General features: G+C 44.7%; 1 protein-coding gene across 2 annotated transcripts in view; it reads left to right on the forward strand.

Moving 5' to 3' along the window:
• Positions 1-21,585, forward strand: part of SH2D3C (SH2 domain containing 3C) — a 153,296-nt gene that overhangs the window by 17,850 nt on the left and 113,861 nt on the right. The gene's annotated exons all lie outside the window — the stretch shown is intronic.

Here is a 21,585-nt window from a genome sequence, read left to right on the forward strand (position 1 = left end):
GGAGTTTCAATGCACATTTCTTGCACAACACTGGGAAACTGACAAACGAATTCCACAGATGAAAATTAGGTGTTTCACAGATGTTTGTCACCCATGAGGCACTGACTGTGATAGGTCCACTTCATTACCGCATCACTGGTAAAGTGCCCAATGGCTCAGAGAACAATATGCCCTTTGTTCTCTCAGCAGCCAAGCGGCAGTTACACAGTGGGAAATCACCAGTAATGCCTGGGTACACACCATGCAATTTCCCATCAGATAGATGGTTGAATAGATCATTTCCGACAGGTCCGATCTGATTTCCGATAATTTTTCTGATCGATTTTGTATAGAAGTGATCGGAAAATTGATCAGAAAAACGTCCGGAAATCAGATCGGACCTGTCGGAAATGACCTATTCAACCAGGGAAATTGCATAATGTGTACCAGGCATTATAGCGGATCTGAACTTCTGTGTTTACAAATTAGGAGATTCCTGAGCTGAGAGCTGAGAGATCAAATTAAGCATGTGATTAGTCACAAATAATGGGGAATTAGACAGGCTTAACTCTCTAAAAAACATACAGGGTGCATTTCTCTCCGTTTTCCTTCTGTCCTGTGCAAGAGTTCAGGTCCACTTTAAACTAGTGGCTAGCCTCTTATGTGTACAGAGTTAAAAGCCTCATAAATACGGCAGTCGAAACTCGACCGGGGCGCAAGTTGAGCAAGAATCTACCATGTTTATAGAGGTCTCACCATTTTTATTAAAGATCCTGGACACTGGGTCTTTCAGCAACACCAAGAGTATTATTCCAGTCCTTGGCTTGTCCATCATGTGCTGCACCAAAGTCCCTCCTCCTCTCCCCATAGTAACAGTACACGTCGCTTGGCTGTACCCAAAGAACATGTTTGTATGAGTTTGTGCCTGGAACCATTGCCATAGTGACCTAGTCCCCATCCCTGACATTTACACTGTATGTGTACGCACCCTAATACCTGAGTATGCAGCTGTCAGGTAGTTCCTTTAAGGTGCCCACTAATGATACAATCTTGATTGTACAATCTAACCACTTTGATGTAACATGGGGAACTGCCTAAAGTAAATTAGAGTAAAACCCCCATTATCTGGCTAGTGCCAGATAAGTGTACTTTCTGTTTGCTTGCCAAATCAGTACTATACCCCACAATGTATATTTACCATAAACTCTTTATTGAAGTGTACCTGTAAGGAATAAAATTGCCCCTATGGGGTACTCACCTCGGAAGAGAGAAGCCTCTGGATCCTAAAGAGGCTTCCCCGTCCCTCAGTTCCAACGCTGGGTTCCCCGAAATGCTGCTTGTTGGCGAAGAAGCTCCATCCCACTTGGCTTATTTCAGAAAAAGCCGGGCTGGATCGGGTCCACGTTGCCTGCGCCTGTGCAGTAGCACAGATCTGATTGGGCTCAGCTATTTCCGCCAGAGTGGGACGGAGCTAGCGTGCTTGCGCACAGAGGCCACACTTTGGGGGTCTCAGGCAGGATCAAGAAGATAAATGAGGATGGTGGAAGCCTCTTTCGGATCCAAAGGCTCCCCATCCCAAGGTGAGTACCCCTAGGGAAGATTTTTGTTTTGACAGGTTAACTTTAATGTTGAAATACAATAATTAAATACAAATGAAGACAAATGACAGACTTAATGTAACAGAGGTGTATTCCTGTATAAAGTATAAAAGTAGATTCATGCATCCTCAAAGGTTTCTTGAGCTCTGTATAATCTGGGAGGGCGTACTCAGTGTACTCTTTTATTAAACAGATTTGGTAAGATTGTACAATCAAGATGGTATACTTAGTGGGCACCATTACCTGTGTACAGGCTCCTGGATAAACTGTTATCAGACAAATGACTTGGGGTTAATTTACATTTCAAGTGATTCTTCACAGTTTATAGCTCTAGCTAGTAACAATGTTCACTCCAATGTACCTAATGAGATCAGTTCTGACTACTGGTTTGATAAAGAAAAAATCCTGCTGTAGGCATTTTGGTGGAGCTGACCAGTCATGTTTGACCAGAGCCTGGAAAAGGTCCTCCAGCACCCAAGACTGAGACACAAAAGTGCGCCCCTCTATCCCTCCCACCCCGACCATCACACACTGATTGCTATAATGCTGGGTACACACGTAGTGTTTTCCTGCTCGATCCGCGGGATCAATTATTTCTGACATGTTCGATCGATACAGCCGTCGATTTTACATACTTAACATGCAAAATTGACGGCTGTATCAATCGAAACCTGATCAAACATGTTGGAAATAATTGATCGATCCCGCGGATCCAGCGGGAAATTGCAACATGTGTACCCAGCATTAGACTTGCCCCAGGGCCCCCAACACCTTAATCTCTAGTTATCTGGCTTGCCATCACTGCCATGTATCCCCTTTTCTTATGTCTCTCTGCTTCAAACACAATAGGGGAATGATAGCTGAGTGAGTTGTGCATCCCCTCCTACACTGCGCCCTGAGGCTGGAGCCTCTCTTGCCTCTGCCTCAGCCTGGCCCTGTGTGTGACCTCCATAGGAGTGCATGGAAAATGCCTGCCAGTAGCAGTGAGATTACTACAAAGCACTATCATCACCTGCTAAAGTGTCACCCCGCACCATGCAACTCCCTCAGTGACAGTCAAGATTAGCATCTCTTCTTGTGTAAGTTATGCTTTGCGGCTGGTGTACCTGGAATTTTTTACTTCAGTTTGACATTAGTTTAAAGTGGACCTGAACTCTTGCACAGGACAGAGGAAAACATAGAGAAATGTACCCTGCACCTTGTAGAGAGGTTAGTCTGTCTGATCCCCCCTTATCTGTGACTAATCACAAGGTGTAATTTTATCCCTTAGCTGACTGCCACGGCAGATAAGCTGATTTGAAAGCACAGGATGTTAACACTAAAGTTGCGTACACACGCACTACAAGCGGCAACGATGGGTCCACCGGACCCTCCCCGCTGGGCGGCCGTTCAGCCGACAGTAGTACGTGTGTACGCGCTGTCGGCGGACTGATAAGGCTGTTTCTGAACGATCCACTCAGCGGGAGGGTCTGACGGACCCGTCGTAGCCGGATGTAGTGCATGTGTACGCACCGTATGTCTGCTCCATGACAGCAGGGAGTAAACAAACTGCAAATTTATTGCAGGATTTGCATCAGCTGAAATATTTTTCTTTAAAGATTTTTATGCTTTTGCTTATCTTTTAAAGCTGAGAAGCAGTTCTGAGTTCAAATCCGCTTTACAGGGCGAACCAAGGTGAGAGGGATATGGCGGCTGCCATATGTATTTCCTTTTAAACAATACAGATTGCCTGGCTGTCCTCATGATCCTGTGACTCTAATCCTGGGCATACACGGATGCAATTATGCGCCGGATCGAGCCGCTGGCTCGATGCCTGGCGCATTCCCGCTCTTCCGCGCGTGCGTGCGTATCGATCCCCGCTCGTCCCCGCGGGCATCCCTTATCAGCCGCTCAATTCCTCGCTATTGTCCGCCCACGGGGATCGAGCGGGGAATCTATCCGGCAGGTTATCAGACTTGTCAGATGTTATCAATCGAGCCATCAGCGGCTCGATTGATAAGAAGAATCTGGGCCGTGTATGCCCAGCATTCTAGCCATAAACCTTAAACAAGCATGCAGCAGATCAGGTACTTGATCTGTTCCAGGGTTGTGACTCAGACACTACTTATACCAGAAGATCAACAGGACAGCCAGGCAACTGGCATTGCTTACAAGGAAATAAATATGGCAGCCTCCATATCACTCACACCTCAGGCTCTTTTTAATTTCAGGTTGGCCTTTGGTTGACTATAGTTTGCTAGGAAATGAACTGATGCTAAAATGAAGGTTTGCTTAATTTAATTACAAGTGTCTGGTGGGCACAGAATGGACAGATAGGAAAAGTAGATAGTCAAACAAATAAGATTGGGATAAACCACTTTACCTTTTCCAGAGGTCCATTAACACTTGTTATGGCTATTGGAATACCCTTGAGCACATTAGTGGAGTGTGTCACAAGAGTGTTATGATAATGAGGTCACCAGTTCAGCTGGGATACCTGACTATTCCATACATTTGGGAGTACCTATTTGTAGATGCCTTTTATCCTGCTCCTTGTCCTATCATATCCTATAATAATTCTACTCAGTGCACTTCTTTGGCACCCCCTCCAGCAGGTGGTGGCCCCCGGAAGCAGTAAAAAAGGTTGCATGCGGCAAGTGGGCTAATTGGGCACCACCATACTCGCCAATAGAAAATATCGGTACATGGGAGCTGGAGTGGAAATTTGGGTGCCCGGTAAATAGATACATCAAAGCTATATATTGGGCACTGTGGATACCCAAATGCTAATATTTTCTGGCACCCGATAGTTTAGGGTTTTTGTTTTATATGGATGTGGTCCGGTGGCTGGGAGGTCGGTGTTAGGTAGGTAGTGTGTGTGGGGGGTAGGTTTAGGCATTAGGTAGGTAGTGTTGTGTGCGGGGGGGGGGGGGGGGGGTGAGTTTAGGTGTAGGCATTAGGCAAGTAGTACAGTATGTGCGGGGGGCAGTTAGTTTTAGGCATTAGGCAGGTAGTTTGTGTGTGTGTGTGTTGGGGGCGGATAGGGTTAGGCGTCAGAGGGGAGGCTTCTATGAGAGAGTAGGGTTAAGTTTGGCCACAGTAAAATATTGGTATTTAATATCGATATGTTACACTTTTATAGTAGTATATCAGTATTTAATACCGGTGTTTTACTATCGGCCTTACTGCGCGCCCAAATTTTCAGGTGCCTTTAATTAACGTACGCGGTAGCCCCAGGAAACTACCAAGGGTGCTTAAAAGTTATCTTCTCTTCAAGTAAAGTTGCTGTATCGTTTATTACCTTCCGGTGGCATAGCTAAGGAGCTGTGGGCCCTGATGCAAGTTTTACAATGGGGCCCCCCAAGCACTCTATACATAACAATTGATACGGTGCACCAAAATCTGCCAAGAACAACCACTGTGTCTGAGGTGCAAGAAGGGGATGGGGAACAGTTTGTAAATGATTACCACTATTCAAAGTATCTATAGAAGTGATTATTATGATCACAGGAACAATAGAGAGCTAATACTGCAGTTGAGGGAGGGCCATTCGGGGCCCCTCTGGCCAAAGGGCCCAGATGCAGTCGCAACTTCTGCAACCCCTATTGCTACGCCCCTGTTGCCTTCCCTATATTTGTTGATATTGATTAGCAGTAAAGCAGAGATACAATTTACTTTAAAAGGTTTTCGTTGGTGTCGTTTTGTCTATTAAGAGTGGAAGTCAGGTCTGTGATGAGGATCAATGTAAATGCAGCAACTGTTTATACAAACCGCCATCACACGGTTCTGCACTATACATATTGATTTCCTCCCTTCAAAGTAATGCACTTTCAGCTGCCTCATGTAAATTGTGACTGGACTTGATGAGAGACAGGATGTCCTGGTTTGTGTAATCAATTCTCTCCTGAAACCCTCTGTGTGGGCTCTTAGCAATGTACATGTGTATTGTTAATCCCCTCGGGGTCATGGTTCTGATCTCATCTGAAGAGTGTTTACTGTTGTATTGTGATCAGAATGAGATCTGAGGAGGTGTTGGTGTGCGGAGGAGGGGAGAGCGTATCAGCATATCAGTTTCCATTTACAATGCACTTTGAAGGCGATGTATCACTCCGTAGAATAAGCACAAATAGTATTTTTTTTTTACTTTGACATTTTAAGACTACATTATTTATTGCAAAGATCACTTTCTTTATTTTGATTACATTTTTCTGAAGTACTTTGACTCCCTAGACCAGTGGTCCTCAAACTAAGGCCCACGGGCCGAATGTGGCCCCCTGAGGCTTTTTTTAACCCCCCCCCCCCCACACACACACAGAACGTATTACTTATAGATACGGTCCACTTCATCTCTAAATACCGGTGGCCCGTATATAGAATAGCAGTGCTGGTTCCACCCATCCACAGGGAAGCCAGCGAGCAGTCTTGCGCTGGCTTCCAATCCAATTCCGCATCAAGTGACGCTGCTGTCCAATTGGATGGCAGGTTGACGCCTGAGTATGCTTCTATGTCTGGTGCAAAGAGGTTTTTCAGGTGCCCCGTGAATGAATGGCTGCTGCTGGGAGTGTGTGTGTGTGTGTGGTGTGTGTGTGTGGTGTGTGTGTGTGGTGTGTGTGTGTGGTGTGTGTGTGTGGTGTGTGTGCGCGAGTGTGTGGTGTGTGTGGTGTGTGTGATGTGTGTGTGTGTGTGTGTGTGATGTGTGTGTGGTGTGTGTGTGGTTGGTGTGTGTGTGTGTGTGTGTGTGTGTGTGTGTGTGTGTGTGTGTGTGTGTGTGTGTGTGTGTGTGAGTGTGTGTGTGTGTGTGTGTGTGTGTGTGGTGCGTGTGTGTGTGGTGCGTGTGTGTGTGTGTGCGTGTGTGTGTGTGTGTTTGTGGTGTGTGTGTGTGCGTGTGTGTGTGTGTAGGGGTGGATAATTTGCAGTTCATGCGATTATTGGGGAAAGGGGGTTGTTTTGGGGGTAGCGGGGGCTTTTAAAATATGTATTGTGAACATTGATTGCTTTGTGTGCGGGACTGTTTTTCAGGCTGCTGAGAAAAGTGGTTAACAGGTGGAGGGGATAACTTTTTGGTGGCATAATATCTGCACATGCTGTGTTGGAGGGATACTATTTGTACTTGCTGTGTTAGGGGGTATAATATATGCACATGCTGTGTTGGGGGCATACTATCTGCACATGCTGTGTTGTGGGGGATACTATCTCCACATGCTGTGTTGGGGGGGGGATACTATCTGCACATGCTGTGTTGTGGGGATACTATCTCCACATGCTGTGTTGTGGGGATACTATCTTCACATGCTGTGTTGGGGGCATACTATCTGCACATGCTGTGTTGGGGGGGATACTATCTCCACATGCTGTGTTGGGGGCATGCTATCTGCACATGCTGTGTTGGGGGCATACTATCTGCACATGCTGTGTTGGGGGCATACTATCTGCACATGCTGTGTTGCATGCCCCCAACACAGCATGTGGAGATAGTATCCCCCTCAACACAGCATGTGCAGATAGTATGCCCCCAACACAGCATGTGAAGATAGTATCCCCACAACACAGCATGTGGAGATAGTATCCCCCCAACACAGCATGTGCGGATAGCATGCCCCCAGCATGCTATCTGCACATGCTGTGTTGGGGGGATACTATCTCCACATGCTGTGTTGGGGGCATACTATCTGCACATGCTTTGTTGGGGGAATACTATCTCCACATCCTGTATTGGGGGCATAATATCTGCACATGCTGTGTTGTGGGCATACAATCTTCACATGCTGTATTGGGGGGAAAATTATCTGCTTTGGTTAAATGGGAGACATAAGGACTGTATGTGTTAAAGCGGATCCGAGATGAAAAAGTAATTATAAAGGAGCCCATACACTTACTGATTTTCCCGCCGATATACAGCCGATTCGACCACTGTGATCGAATTGGCTGTGAAATCGTTGCGCAAACGCTGACCGGACGATCGATTTCCGTCCGAAATCGATCGTTCCCATCGATCTGTCTGTGCGGAAGATTTCACTTCATCGCTGGTGGGTCGGGAGTGTGTCGATAGCGACGTTCGAATGCCCGACGACCGACGCTAGTGCCAGAAGTAGAGAGCCCAGAAAGCATCCCTTTGCACCGATTATTATTATCACTTCACCTGAAAAGATGACAAAATACAGTTTCAAGCCTCAGGTATCTTGCTCGTCTCTGTGTGGTTTGAAGTGTATGAACAGTTTTCATAAAAAAAAAAAATAAACATTTACACCCCCCCCCAATTCTCAATGTGGGCCTGTCTTTAACAGATAGAAACAACTTTTAGGGAGGCATGAATTGGCTTGGCGTATTGGGCTATAATTGACCCGTGTATCGCTAAATTTAAAGAACATTTTTTCTCCCTAAAGGCTTGTACACACGTCCAACAAAAGCGCACGACCAACCGGACAACATGACCAACCGCACGACCAAGTGATTGCACGACTTGCATTATCCACCCACCAACAAACGGAATGACCAACTCATTCATGTACTGCGCATGCAAGTGGAACGACAGACTGCAGGACATGGCCGCATTCAAAACAAGCACAAGTCATTCAAACAATTTTGTACACACATGGCAAACTGCCGGCTGGATCGGGCTTACTGCCTGTTATCAGTTGCTCGTCTAGTCGTTTGTCATACGTACACACGTACACATGTCCAACTGTCATCCAACAGACCAAGTTTGGACGATAGTTGTGTGGAAAATTTGCATGTGTATACGAACCTTTATGCTGGGAGCAGACAATGCAATTTCCCGTCTGATCGAAGGGAATCAGGCCATTTTTTCCAACATGTTCGATCTGTTTCCAGTCGAGAAAAGAAACGATTTTTGTGTAATTATTAACAGAAAATCGATTCCTTTCAATAAGGAGCAGTTTGGACATGTACATGATCACCCATCGATGGGACGAGAAATTGCATCGTGTGCTCCCAGCATTGATCTTTCCTGCTCTATTGTTTCTTAATCTTAATCTCTACTCAGACTTAGGTCAGGTGAAGTGGAGAAAAGATAATACTCAGATAACACTAAAACTGGCCATACACTAGAGGTCTGCGCGGGACTCATTTTTCCGACTCCCACCTGACCCGCAGCCCCGCAACCCGTACCCGACCCACAACCCGTTTTCTGGTGAATCTGGTAGACGTACCTGACTCGACCCGCAGGCCTCCAGACCCGCAACTCGACCCGCGACCCACTTTTTCCATTTTATTATAAAATATACAGTCCATTGGTAGTCTCATTGGAAGGATTTAAAGTAAGTGAAACCTATTTTTATAAACAAACTACAGCCAAAGAAGTGTTTTAAGATTTTTTTTTTCTTACTTTTGATTAAATTATGACTAAATTAGTCCTGTCCAACCATGAAAAAATACATCTTCAATCACACACTTGTATCTTCCTAGTTAGCCTTAGGCCCGGTTCACACTTGCATTGAAGTGGCAAATAGATCTGTGAAAACGGACCTGATTACTGGTCGATCGGATCTGTTTTCACTCCATTTGGCTTCCAAAGCTTCCATTCTGTTTCCCCATATCCCTTTTCCCCCAGACCCCCACTTCATTTCTTTACCCCCAACGCAGCGTTTCGGCTTCCATTTCCATTCCGCCGGGTTCACCGGTCTGGAAAAATTGCAGCAGCAGGAGACTTGCGGTCTGTTCAGCACGTTGTGTGGAATGGATCCGTTTGAATGAACAGATCCATAGGTTAAGGAATGGACCTTTTTTAGCGCTAATGTGAACTGGGCCTTAAATATTAGTATGGGGGAGGGGGAGTCTGGGTAGAGGTAATCGGTTGGTCATCCTGACGCGTTTCACCAAATGTAGTTGATCTTGGATGCTATGTGTAGGAACCTGGAAATGTAGGACATAGGATCCAGGACGAAACGACATGACAGGATCGAGCGCTGCATTTCTGCAAATGATGGGAAAAGCCAGTACTGTTGTTTAAAGCGTAAATTAAAAAATGGCGCAGGCAAAATTGGGCATAAGATGAAGCAGAAAGACTACCTACTCTGCTCTAGTCAAACTCTTCCCTGCGCTAAACACTATACGAGCACTTGCAAGACCCTAAATACATTGGCTGCTAAAGGGTTAATACCCATGTGAACCAGGCCTCAGTTTGGGAGCATTCGGGTGCTGGATTTGCATAATGATGCCAGGGGCAAACCAAGGATACAGTATAATAATATTGTGGGACATCATGCTGGGTACACATAATGCAATTTCCCGTTCGACTGACAGGATCTGACAATTATTTCCTAAATGTCCAATCTTCTGCTCCCAATCGACAACGGGATTGATCAGGAGCCATTTGGATACAGATAATAATGAGGACAGCCAACATTGCTAATGAAGGGGAAAGTGAAGCATTCACACAGCAGGGCACAGGGTTGTGCTCATGCCTGACTCTGTTACGTTTCCAGAGCTGCTCCATGCTCTGTACACACACTGCTAGTCTATGCTCTGTACACACGCTGCTGCTCCATCCAAAGTCAACTGTAGCAGGGAAAGAAAGGGGGCAGTGCTGTGAGCTGCAGGATACCTGCATATATTCTGGTGTCTCCAAAAATGGATTAAGATGTAATGGGACCCTAAGCAAGGTAGTAGAATTTGGGCCCCTTGTGGTAAGCTGAAGTGGAAAGACCTCAAAGAAGGAGGTAGGTGGGCCCCTTGACATCCACTGAGCCCCAAGCACCTGCCTAGGTTGCCTGGTGGATGATCCTGCTCTGGGTGTCTCAACTTGTGCCTGTTTCTAGACACTACACAGGCCCTGGTCTGAGGGAGGATTCTGGGCAGCTGTAATCCCCCCTGCATTTGCCTATGGAAGCTCAGGGAAGGATTTCAAGAAGTGTGGCCTGTAGAAAGTTAAATGTGTCCTTTTGAACTGTAAATGTGAAGTTGTGGTTTGGGTGTGCAGGCTTGAGAACAGCTGCCGCCCACTTCTTCATTTGATATTGGTAAGTGGGAAAGTTTAGCACAATACTCTGTTCTCACACAGCCTGCCAATTCTTGTGTCTGCCACGCTTCCTTATTTCTTCTTGTAACAGAGAAACTGCATGGAGCCCATTATCTGCACCGCTTTATGCTGTACAGCGAGTTCACTGCATACTAGCCGGCTGTCCCCAATTTGTATTAAATAATGTTGTTTCCTGAACTTTTGATTGGTGACCATGCTGGCTGATCCATCCTGCTGCTTACTTTGGCTGTAGTGGGGTGGGACGCAGCACGCCATTAACCACTTCAGGTTCCGGGGGTTTTACCCCTCGGTTCCTGACAATTTTGGCATGTCAGCTGCGTCGGTTTTGATACAGCAATACATTTTTATCACCTGTGCCATCAAAGTGATAGACATAGGGCTCGATTCAGTAAACGGTGCTAACCCAGTTAGCACGCCTAAACACTTTGGGCGTGTTAACTAGGGTGCTAACTAGGTTAGCACCGTTTTCCAAATCAGTCCGCGCGCAAAACTTTGCGTGTGCAAAGTCCGCATTGGATGCGACTTTAACGTTGCATGCATGTGACTTTAACGTCGCATGAGTGCGATGTTAAGGTCGCATCCAATGCAACATTATAGGTCCATTAGGTGCGACATTTTTGTCGCACCGTGATGCAATGTTTTGTGCGCACCGGACTTTGCGCGATATGTTTCGCACACGTTTTAATGCGCAAACAGCTGGTTTAGGCCTGAAGAGGCGTGCTAAAACTTAGCACCGTTTACTGAATCGAGCCCATATTGTTTTCTTCAGGACATTCTAGCCTTTTGTTGGTTTTTTTTTTTTTTTACGGTTTATTTAATTTTACAATTGAGGAAAATTAGGCGTAAACATAAATATTACACATTTTTCATATTTTCCCCTTCCTAACTTTTACATCACAAGTGCCACAGTTTTAAAACACCTCAAAATACATTATTTGGCTCCTCCTACTTAAAACGATAGCATACATGCCATACCATGATTGCCAGCCTGTGTGTCTGTAGCGATTGCATGCGATCACTAGGGCGCACAATTTGGGGATCCCAATGCTGTATAAATGCATTGCTAGACAACAACATTTTAATGCATCTATACGGTCCCCGAGCTGTTGCCATAGTGATCGCATCCGGCAGCCATTACAGGTGTCCACAATTCTTAAAGAGACTATGTAACATAAAAACATCCCCAGGGGGTACTCACCTCGGGAGGGAGAAGCCTTAGGGTCCCAATTAGGCTTCCCCCATCCCTGTAGCTGCAGGCAGTCCAGCGCTGGCTCCCGGGAATCCACCCCCGACAAGCGCTGATAAGCTCTGATTTATTTACCTTCTCTGGCTCCAGCAGGGGCGCTGTTGCGGCTCACAGCGCGGAGCTAGGTGGAAATAGCCGATCTCCGTCGGGCCCGCTCTACTTTGCAGGCACAGGAGAAATATTTACATCCCCGCTATTCGGAGGGGCACAGCGAGACCGCCGTGGGGCACAGGAGGACGTGAGGAAGCCTTAATCGGATCCGGAAGCTTTCTCCCACCCGAGGTAAGTACCCCCCAGGGGAAATTTTTTTAGTTACAGGTTTCCTGTAAGGCCACATATAGGTGACAAGGGGGGGGGGGGGTAAATTGGTAGGAGTCAAAACTAAAAATAAAACCTTTTTTTTAACCTTACACTGTTGCTTTAATGTTGAAAAAAAATATTTTTTTCCCCCAGTAACTGTGGATGCTAGCAGTAATCATTCACAATTGGATCAGTGCACGAATGACGGGAACATGCATGCTTACAATCGTGATGGTTCAGTTAGTGTATAATTGGGTATTGGCCCTTTCAAATGGAAGGGCTGAAAAGTGCACAGTCTTTTCAGCGGGTGATCCACCACACCCAAACTAGCCTACCTTTAATAAGAAGACTATAGAAAAACTATAATGCAATCTTGCAGTACAAAACTTCATTCAACTTTATTGACACGTGCAAAAATACAAAAAGAGACTAGAAACTTTTTTTGTTAAAAAATCCTTATGCACAACAACAAAGTGCATCCAAGAAGATTTTTTTTTTCATGAGATTGATAGTGACAGTAATCTGGCTTGATGTAGTAAGTTTAATTGTTGAGGCAACAACACATGTTCGTTTTGGGCTATAGGTTGCCCTTCATCAGGCCATTCAATATATATACAAACAATTCTCTGCTCGGCCTAGTTTGCAGTTGGAACCAGAACTGTACGGACTAAATAGGGGGCATCTGCACCAACCAGATGCACACCAGCAACTCCACTGGCAAATATGGAGGACCACTGTGCAGCTAACTGTAGAGTGCAAGTTTCTACAGTCTCTTTGGCCTAGTGCACACTGAGCGGTTTTGGTAGCGTTTTTAGAAGCGCTTGCAGATGTGGAAACGCTTGGGTAATGTATTTCAATGGGCTGGTGCACACCAGAGCGGTAGGCGTTTTGCAGAAACGCATACTCCCGGGCTGTAGCACTTTTTGGATTTCGGAGGCGTTTCTGCCTCCAATGTTAAGTATAGGAAAAACGCAAAACGCTTGATAAAACGCCAAATCAGAGCGGTTTTCCAGGCGTTTTTGTAACAGTAGCTGTTCAGTAACAGCTTTACTATAACAATATCTGTAATCTGCTACACAAAAAAATGCTATACACAACCGCAAAACGCTTCATAATAATAAGAAAAAAACGCTTCAAAAACCGCTAGCGTTTTGCGAATCTGCTAGCGGTTTTTGGTGTGCACCAGGCCTGAGTGTATTTTTGCTTATGTGTCAATAAAGTTGAATGAAGTTTTGTACTGCAAGATTGCATTATAGTTTTTCTAGTCTTCTTATTAAAGAAACGGGTTACAAATGTGATGGAGGGTTACAAACGTGATATTTTTGGTCACTACCTCGGGGCGGACATGCCTGCTGCCCTCCTTGCAATGGATGTGTGGTGGTAGCCGACCGTTTGTTAGGCTACAACTCCGGACCGGAATCACACCAGGAACGGTTCCCCGGCCATTACCCTTGGTCACAATGGCAGACTTGTCCTCCATAATAGATTCTCGTTGCAGGTACTGAACAGCAAGTAAAAAATGTAATGTAAAAAAAATAGATGTAAGCTTTAACAATGGTAGAGCTTTTAGTGCTGGACGTAGGTCTCAAATCCTGGAACCTGTAGTGTACTGTAGCTAATTTGGATTGTATCTATCCTCCGTCTCCTAAAAATATACTTTTTTTTAATATCCCATAGTATTATGTTTAAACCTAGTTTTTACAGTTTCAGTGTTTATGCTCATTGACACATTCATTAAAGTATGCCAGAGCTAAAACCTATGAACTATTGACCCTTTTTATCTCTTTCTTGCTCACAGAAGCCATTTTCTGCCAGGAAAGTGTTTAATGACTGTAATTCCTTATCAGTGAGGGTTATTCTAAAGTTCAAAAAAGTCACTTATTGGACAGAAACTGTGATTTGCATACCTGATGTTTAACCCTTTTACGGCAGAGAAAGAGAAACAGGAACACAGCATAGTTATTTGTGTGCCTGGCACAGCACATACGAAAGTCTATCTCATCATGTCACATGTCACCTCGGTATTCCTTCAGGCCTATAGAAGGGGGGGGGGTGTAGTTATGTGAGATAAACATAGGTACATATAATACTAGTCTTAGAGTACCGGTGAGCTTGTAGACTCTCATACTACACTGTTAAAGTAGCAATAATAAGGCCCCCATTCAACATACAACATTTTTACTCAATAACAGGTCACTGAATCAAAAGAAATTAAATGGAAAATTAGTACCTGTTAAAGTGGACCTGAACTATTGGACAGGACAGAAGGAAACCAGAGAAGTGCACCCTGAATTTATTTAGACTTTAGCCTGTCTAATTCCCCCTCATCTGTGACTAAGCACAAGTTGTAATTTGATCCCTCAGCTGAGTTAGCTGGCTGCCACAGCAGGGAGCTAATTGGTAAACACAGGAAAGCAGGAAGTAGAAATCAGACCACGAGGAGGACCGCTACAACCACCGACAACAAGCCAAAAGGGAGTCAGGAATCCAAGGGACTCATACAGACGGCAGGAAAGGAGATTCCGCTACACCAATGGCTGGGTGAAAAAAGTCTCCATTTAGGGCTCGTTTCCACTATTGCGGTGCGGAATCGCCTGGATTCCACCGCTGCCGAAATCGCATGCGGGTGCGATTCCGCATGCGTTTTTTGCCGCGATTTCGCATGCGATTTCGCATAGGCAGGGTATATGCGATTTTAACCATGTCACTGCCTGTGTGAATTAACATGGGTACCTATGCGAAATCGCACGCAAAATCGCAGGAAAAAACGCAAGCGATTTCCCTATTAAATACATTGCCTGCGATTCGCCTGCATTCCACACGCAGGCGAATTCTGCGGGCTCTGCCGTGCAGAAAAATCCTGCACAGAAAAACGCAAATGAAAACTGGCAAGTCGAAACAGGGCCATTCACTTGTATTGGTTATGCGAATCCGCATGCGGACAACGCATGCGAATTCGCTCTAGTGGAAACGGGCCCTTATTGTCACATCAGTGAATACAAAAGTTAAAAGCTCACACGTATCGGAGCTCACGGCTCCTTAATCATAATTTACAAGCTGTTACACAGCACTACTGGTTTAAATAGTGTAGTGCCGCCCCACTAAATGGGGGGGGCGTGGCCACTGGCCTTAAAGTAACACATACATCTATAGCATTTAAAATGGCAATGCCAAAATACAAACTTATATATAAAACCAGAGTAAATGCAGAGATGCAAAAAACACATACGTCAAGTTATACAAATAACACAAGAAAAAATATGCATTTATGAGTATATAAAGCATCGATTGTATCATAATGTTAGTAATCATAATCCTATATATACATAGTGTTTACAAATATGTGTATCTTTCTCTGGAGAGCTTGGGGGCTTCCTCATATCGGCGGTAGATCATCTTTTGACTCATAATTATTTTATGTTTGATGGGGTTTTCTATCTCCAAAGATGCGGAGCTTCCATGGGAGCAAAGTTCTCCCCATCCCTGGCCAATTTGTACATGGGATGGTGGGAGGAGCTCTGCATCTTTGGACTGGAGAACCCCTTTTGTGAGTTTATTTTTTGGTATGGTCGTTACATTGATGATCTGCTGCTGATATGGGGGGGCCCCCGGACTTATTACCACACTTTTTGCCCTATTGTAATGATAACAGTTTCAATTTGTCATTTACGATTTGTAGTGATCCTTCAGAGATCAACTACCTGTATTTGACTCTGAGTGGATCACACACGTCAAATAGGATCACTACCAGAACCTATCGCAAGGCCTGTGCAGGGAACTCTCTTCTCCTTGCCTTTAGTTGCCACGCTAAACACACCTTGAAGGCAATTCCCTATGGAGAATTATTAAGGGCAGCCAGAAACTTCTCTGAGCCCAGGGAGTTGGAAAAAAAGTTGGATTTGGTGGAGGGACGACTCCAGGATAGGGGCTACGATATTTCTGTAATAAAAAAAAGCCAGGGAACAGGTTAGGTGTAAGAGTCGCACTGATCTGTTATATAAGGGTGCTGATGGCAGGATGGGCAACACTAAGAGGGGGTTGACTTTCACGACCCCTTATAGTCTAGAATACAATAAAATTATTAATATTATCAAGAAGTATTTGCCCATCCTGCACTCAGACCCAAAACTCTACAAGATTTTGAAGGAAGGGTGCAGTTTTTCTGCACGACGAGCCCCTACTTTGGGGTCTCAACTCTCTCCAAGTCTCTTTTCCAGCACAGAGAGAAAAACCCCTACTTGGTTAACATATACTGGTTCTTTTAAGTGTGGATTCAATACCTGTAGGTATTGCTGTGTCCATGGTTCAACTCGTGAGATATTTTCGATCGCCAATGGTACGGAATTTCAAATCAAACAATACATTAATTGCAACACTAACTATGTGATCTATCTCATTAGTTGCACCATTTGTGGACTACAATACGTAGGGTGTACCACGCAACCTCTACACCAACGTATCTCGGAACACTTCAATGGACTGTCCAGATGTCTTAGAAACAAAGCCTTTATCTCACAGGTTTCTAGCGTGTCTAGACACTTTTTGAATGTCCATCGAGGGGATATGAGAGGTTTTGTTTTTCAGGGGGTGGAGAGGATCACGCGTTCTGTTAGGGGTGGCGACACATACAGGCTTTTGAGAAAGAGAGAGGCCTTTTGGATATGGAGGCTGGGCACACGTATGCCCAGAGGACTCAATTCTAGAATGGATATTAGCCTAACTTATGACAGTGGTCGCTAGTTCTATATACAGGTCCTTCTAAAAAAATTAGCATATTGTGATCTGTAATGTACTGATAAACATTAGACTGTCATATATTTTAGATTCAAATACACACAACTGAAGTAGTTCAAGCCTTTTATTGTTTTAATATTGATGATTTTGGCATACAGCTCATGAAAACCACCAAATTACTATCTCAAAAAATTAGCATATTTCATCCGACCAATAAAAGAAAAGTGTTTTTAAAACAAAAAAAGTCAACCTTCAAATAATTATGTTCAGTTATGCACTCAATAATTGGTCGGGAATCCTTTTGCAGAAATGACTGCTTCAATGCGGCGTGGCATGGAGGCAATCAGCCTGTGGCACTGCTCAGGTGTTATGGAGGCCCAGGATGCTTTGATAGCGGCCTTAAGCTCATCCAGAGTGTTGGGTCTTGCGTCTCTCAACTTTCTCTTCACAATATCCCACAGATTCTCTATGGGGTTCAGGTCAGGAGAGTTGGCAGGCCAATTGAGCACAGTAATACCATGGTCAGTAAACCATTTACCAGTGGTTTTGGCACTGTGAGCAGGTGCCAGGCCGTGCTGAAAAATGAAATCTTCATCTCCATAAAGCTTTTCAGCAGATGGAGGCATGAAGTTATCCAAACTCTCCTGATAGCTAGCTGCATTGACCCTGCCCTTGATAAAACACAGTGGACCAAGACCAGCAGCTGACATGGCACCCCAGATCATCACTGACTGTGGGTACTTGACACTGGACTTCAGGCATTTTGGCATTTCTCTCTCCCCAGTCTTCCTCCAGACTCTGGCACCTTGATTTCCGAATGACATGCAAAAGTTGCTTTCATCCAAAAAAAGTACTTTGGACCGCTGAGCAACAGTCCAGTGCTGCTTCTCTGTAGCCCAGGTCAGGCGCTTCTGCCGCTGTTTCTGGTTCAAAAGTGGCTTGACCTGGGGAATGCGGCACCTGTAGCCCATTTCCTGCACACGCCTGTACACGGTGGCTCTGGATGTTTCTACTCCAGACTCAGTCCATGGCTTCTGCAGGTCCCCCAAGGTCGGGAATCGGTTTTTCTCCACAATCTTCCTCAGGGTCCTTCTCGTTGTGCAGCAATTTCTGCCACACTTTTTCCTTCCCACAGACTTCCCACTGAGGTGCCTTGATACTGCACTCTGGGAACAGCCTATTTGTTCAGAAATTTCTTTCTGAGTCTTACCCTCTTGCTTAAGGGTGTCAATGATGGCCTTCTGGACAGCAATCAGGTCGGCAGTCTTACCCATGATTGCGGTTTTGAGTAATGAACCAGGCTGGGAGTTTTTAAAAGCCTCAGGAATCTTTTGCAGGTGTTTAGAGTTAATTAGTTGATTCAGATGATTAGGTTAATAGCTCGTTTAGAGAGCCTTTTCATGATATGCAAATTTTTTGAGATATGCATTTTGGGTTTTCATGAGCTGTATGCCAAAATCATCAATATTAAAACAATAAAAGGCTTGAACTACTTCAGTTGTGTGTAATGAATCTAAAATATATGAAAGTCTAATGTTTATCAGTACATTACAGAAAATAAGGAACTTTATCACAATATGCTAATTTTTTGAGAAGGACCTGTATATATATTTGTTGTGGATGCTTACATAGATTCCATTAAAAACTATGTATGCGATTTATTCACATATTTGTAAACACTATGTATATATAGGATTATGATTACTAAAATCATAGTAAAAAATAAATAAAAATAAAATAAAGAATTGATTTTTTATTTTATGCCTGGCAGTTACACTTTAAATGGTTAGAGGCAGAGGATCAGCAGGACAGCCAGGCACTGTGCATTGTTTAAAAGGAAGTATACATATCAGCCTTCATATCCTTCTCACCTCAGGCTCCCTATCAATTGCTTTATTTACATCTTTGCTTGGAGAAGGGCCACTTATCACATTTATTTGTACATCAAAAAGGTTGTATGTATATATATACACAGGTTTTATCTTAGAATGTGTCAGCACATAAAACATCGCCCTGCAGGGCACATTTGACAAATGACTAGTGTAAATCTGAAATAAAAGCCAGTTTTGAAATGAGCACTGATCCCAATATGTGCAAATTGTCCTGTTTCAGTAGCAGCCGCCCAGTGATTAGCATTTGTATGTCCCGGGGATAAGGCTGTGCTGTGCACTCCACAGAAGATACATTTACATATGTTTGCCATCAGAGAGAAGACAAATTGCTGCTGGAGGACTATAGTGACAGGACACCCAAAACAAAAGCCAGCACCAATGAAAAGGGGGACGCTGATAGCTTATCAGCTCTATAGAGGGTCCTGTAATTATAGTGGGCTAGGATGCTGATCAGAGACAATTATGTGATTAGTCTCAGGCAGGATACATGCTTCAGCCCATGTACACAGTGCAGGGGACAAGGCGGCTGACAGCTGAGCAATGAAAACAGTAATTAATACAGCTGAGTGTGTCTGAATCACAAGGTCAGGCTCTGTACAGTGCACACTCTATCTCACTTCTATACTCTGGGGAATATCTGAGCTTAAACTGAACCTGTCACTAAAATTATTCTTCACACAAGCCAAATGTTGTCAATAATAACCAGCACAATTAAGCATGCCCATCTGGACAGGTGTAAAATATGAGAAGAAGGCGTTATAGCCACCCCTTTTACCAGCAAAACTTTTGATGAAGCTCCCTTCCCTCAAGCATAAAATTAGGTCCTAATATAAATATAAAAATAGAAAGTGTAACTATACTGTATTCCACAACAATCATTTCTAGAATCTTAATTATAATCACCCAACACATTAGGCAACATGTCTGCCCAAAAGAATATAATTAAGCAGAGAGTCATCCAAAATAACCTAATTAGACCGTATATATATATATATATATATGCAGGTATATAATTAGCAAGAGTATCCCCCTAAACACCATAATAAGGCAGCACGTCACGCAAACACCATATTTAGGCAGCATATCCCTCTCAAACCACATAATTAGGCAATGTCCCCTCCCAAAACGTATTATTCTGGGAATACACGGTTCGTTTCTGCCGTGCGTTTCTCCTCTCAATCGTTTTTGCCGCTCAATTATGCAGTCAATTCTCTTATCTTCCGCTCGTTTTTCTTATCTTTTTACATTCCTTTGTATCAGAAATCTAGCGGCGAGTGAATCGAAAGGGAGATCGAACATGTCGGAAATTATCTATCGAACCATCTAATCACCTAAAAAACGAACCGTGTATTCCCAGCATTAGGCAGTGTTTACCACCCCCTCAAACAACATAATTAAGCAGTATGTATGCCACAAACCTAGAGCAGTGTGTATCCCTAAACAACAAATAGGCAACCCCTCCCCCCCATACATAATTAGTCAGTGTGTAGCAGGGTGGCCTAGTGATTAGCACTCTCGCCTTGCAACACTCAATTCCCAGTTCAAATCCCAGGCAGGGCAACATCTGCAAGGTGTTTGTATGTTCTCCCCGTGTCTGTGTGGGTTTCCTCCGGGAACTCTGATTTTCTGCCACATCCCAAAAACCTACAGATAAGTTAATTGGCTTTCCCCTAAAAATTGGCACTAGACTATGATACATGGACTACGCCAGTGTTTCTCAACATTTTATTTGTATGTCAAACAAACACAAAACATTTATATCGCGCTTTTCTCCTGGCGGACCCAAAGCGCCAGAGCTGCAGCCACTGGGATGCGCTCTATAGGCAGCAGCAGTGCTAGGGACCAGAGCCGGATTAAGGCTAAATGGGGCCCTAAGCAAAGTAACTGATTTGGGCCCCCCCATCATGTCGTAATAGAATCAGAAGATGCAGCTGCACAGCAACATGCCGCACACACCGGTGCAGCCGAGCTACTGGTTGGTATGGGCAACAGCCCGCTTTCCTCTGTGGGTGCACAATGCAGGAAATAGCAGCTGCAAAATGCAGAGTGAGAGATGAATGGCTCATGGCTGGGACATTTGCACTCAGGAGCTGGGGCAGCCGCAGTGGGGGAGAATGACAGCACCAGATGAATCACATTCACCTATTGCGATCCAAGCAATAGAGGTCCCGTCATCCGGAGCCCATCTGTCTCCTCTAGAGTGCTGCCGCTCTGTTACTACTACTATTACTACTTCCTACTTCCTGACTGATCTGAGAATCAGGAAGTTCAGAGCGAGCGGCTGCAGTGTAGAAGAGACAGATGGGTTTCAGATGACGGGATCTCTATCGCTTGGATCATGGATAGGTGAGTGAGCGTTTGCCATCTGCTGCTATCATTCTTGCTGCAGCTGTGGTTCTCTGTGGGAAGGGAGGGAGGAGTGGGCAGCGGCTGAACGCACAGTAGCAGGAGGGGGACCTAGGAGGAGAGCCTGGCTCTGAAGACAATCAGCAGCGCACGGCATCATTTGACAAGACAAGACAAATAACATTTATATCGCGCTTTTCTCCTTGCGGACTCAAAGCACCAGAGCTGCAGCCACTAGGACGCACCCTATAGGCAGTAGCAGTGTTAGAGAGACTTGCCTAAGGTTTCCTACTGAATAGGTGCTGGCTTACTGAACAGGCAGAGCCGAGATTCGAACCCTGGTCTCCTGTGTCAGAGGCAGAGCCCTTAAAGGGAGTCCGAGCAGTGCCTGTGGGTATGCCTTTAAACACACCCACAACTTATTAATTACATCCTCACACCTACCAGCATGATGTTTGTACTTATATCTCCCTGGGTTCCTTATATTTCATTGCATTGTGCTGAATTGAGCTG

This window comes from Hyperolius riggenbachi, chromosome 8 (genome assembly GCF_040937935.1).
Source record: "Hyperolius riggenbachi isolate aHypRig1 chromosome 8, aHypRig1.pri, whole genome shotgun sequence".
Classification (NCBI taxonomy): domain Eukaryota; kingdom Metazoa; phylum Chordata; class Amphibia; order Anura; family Hyperoliidae; genus Hyperolius; species Hyperolius riggenbachi.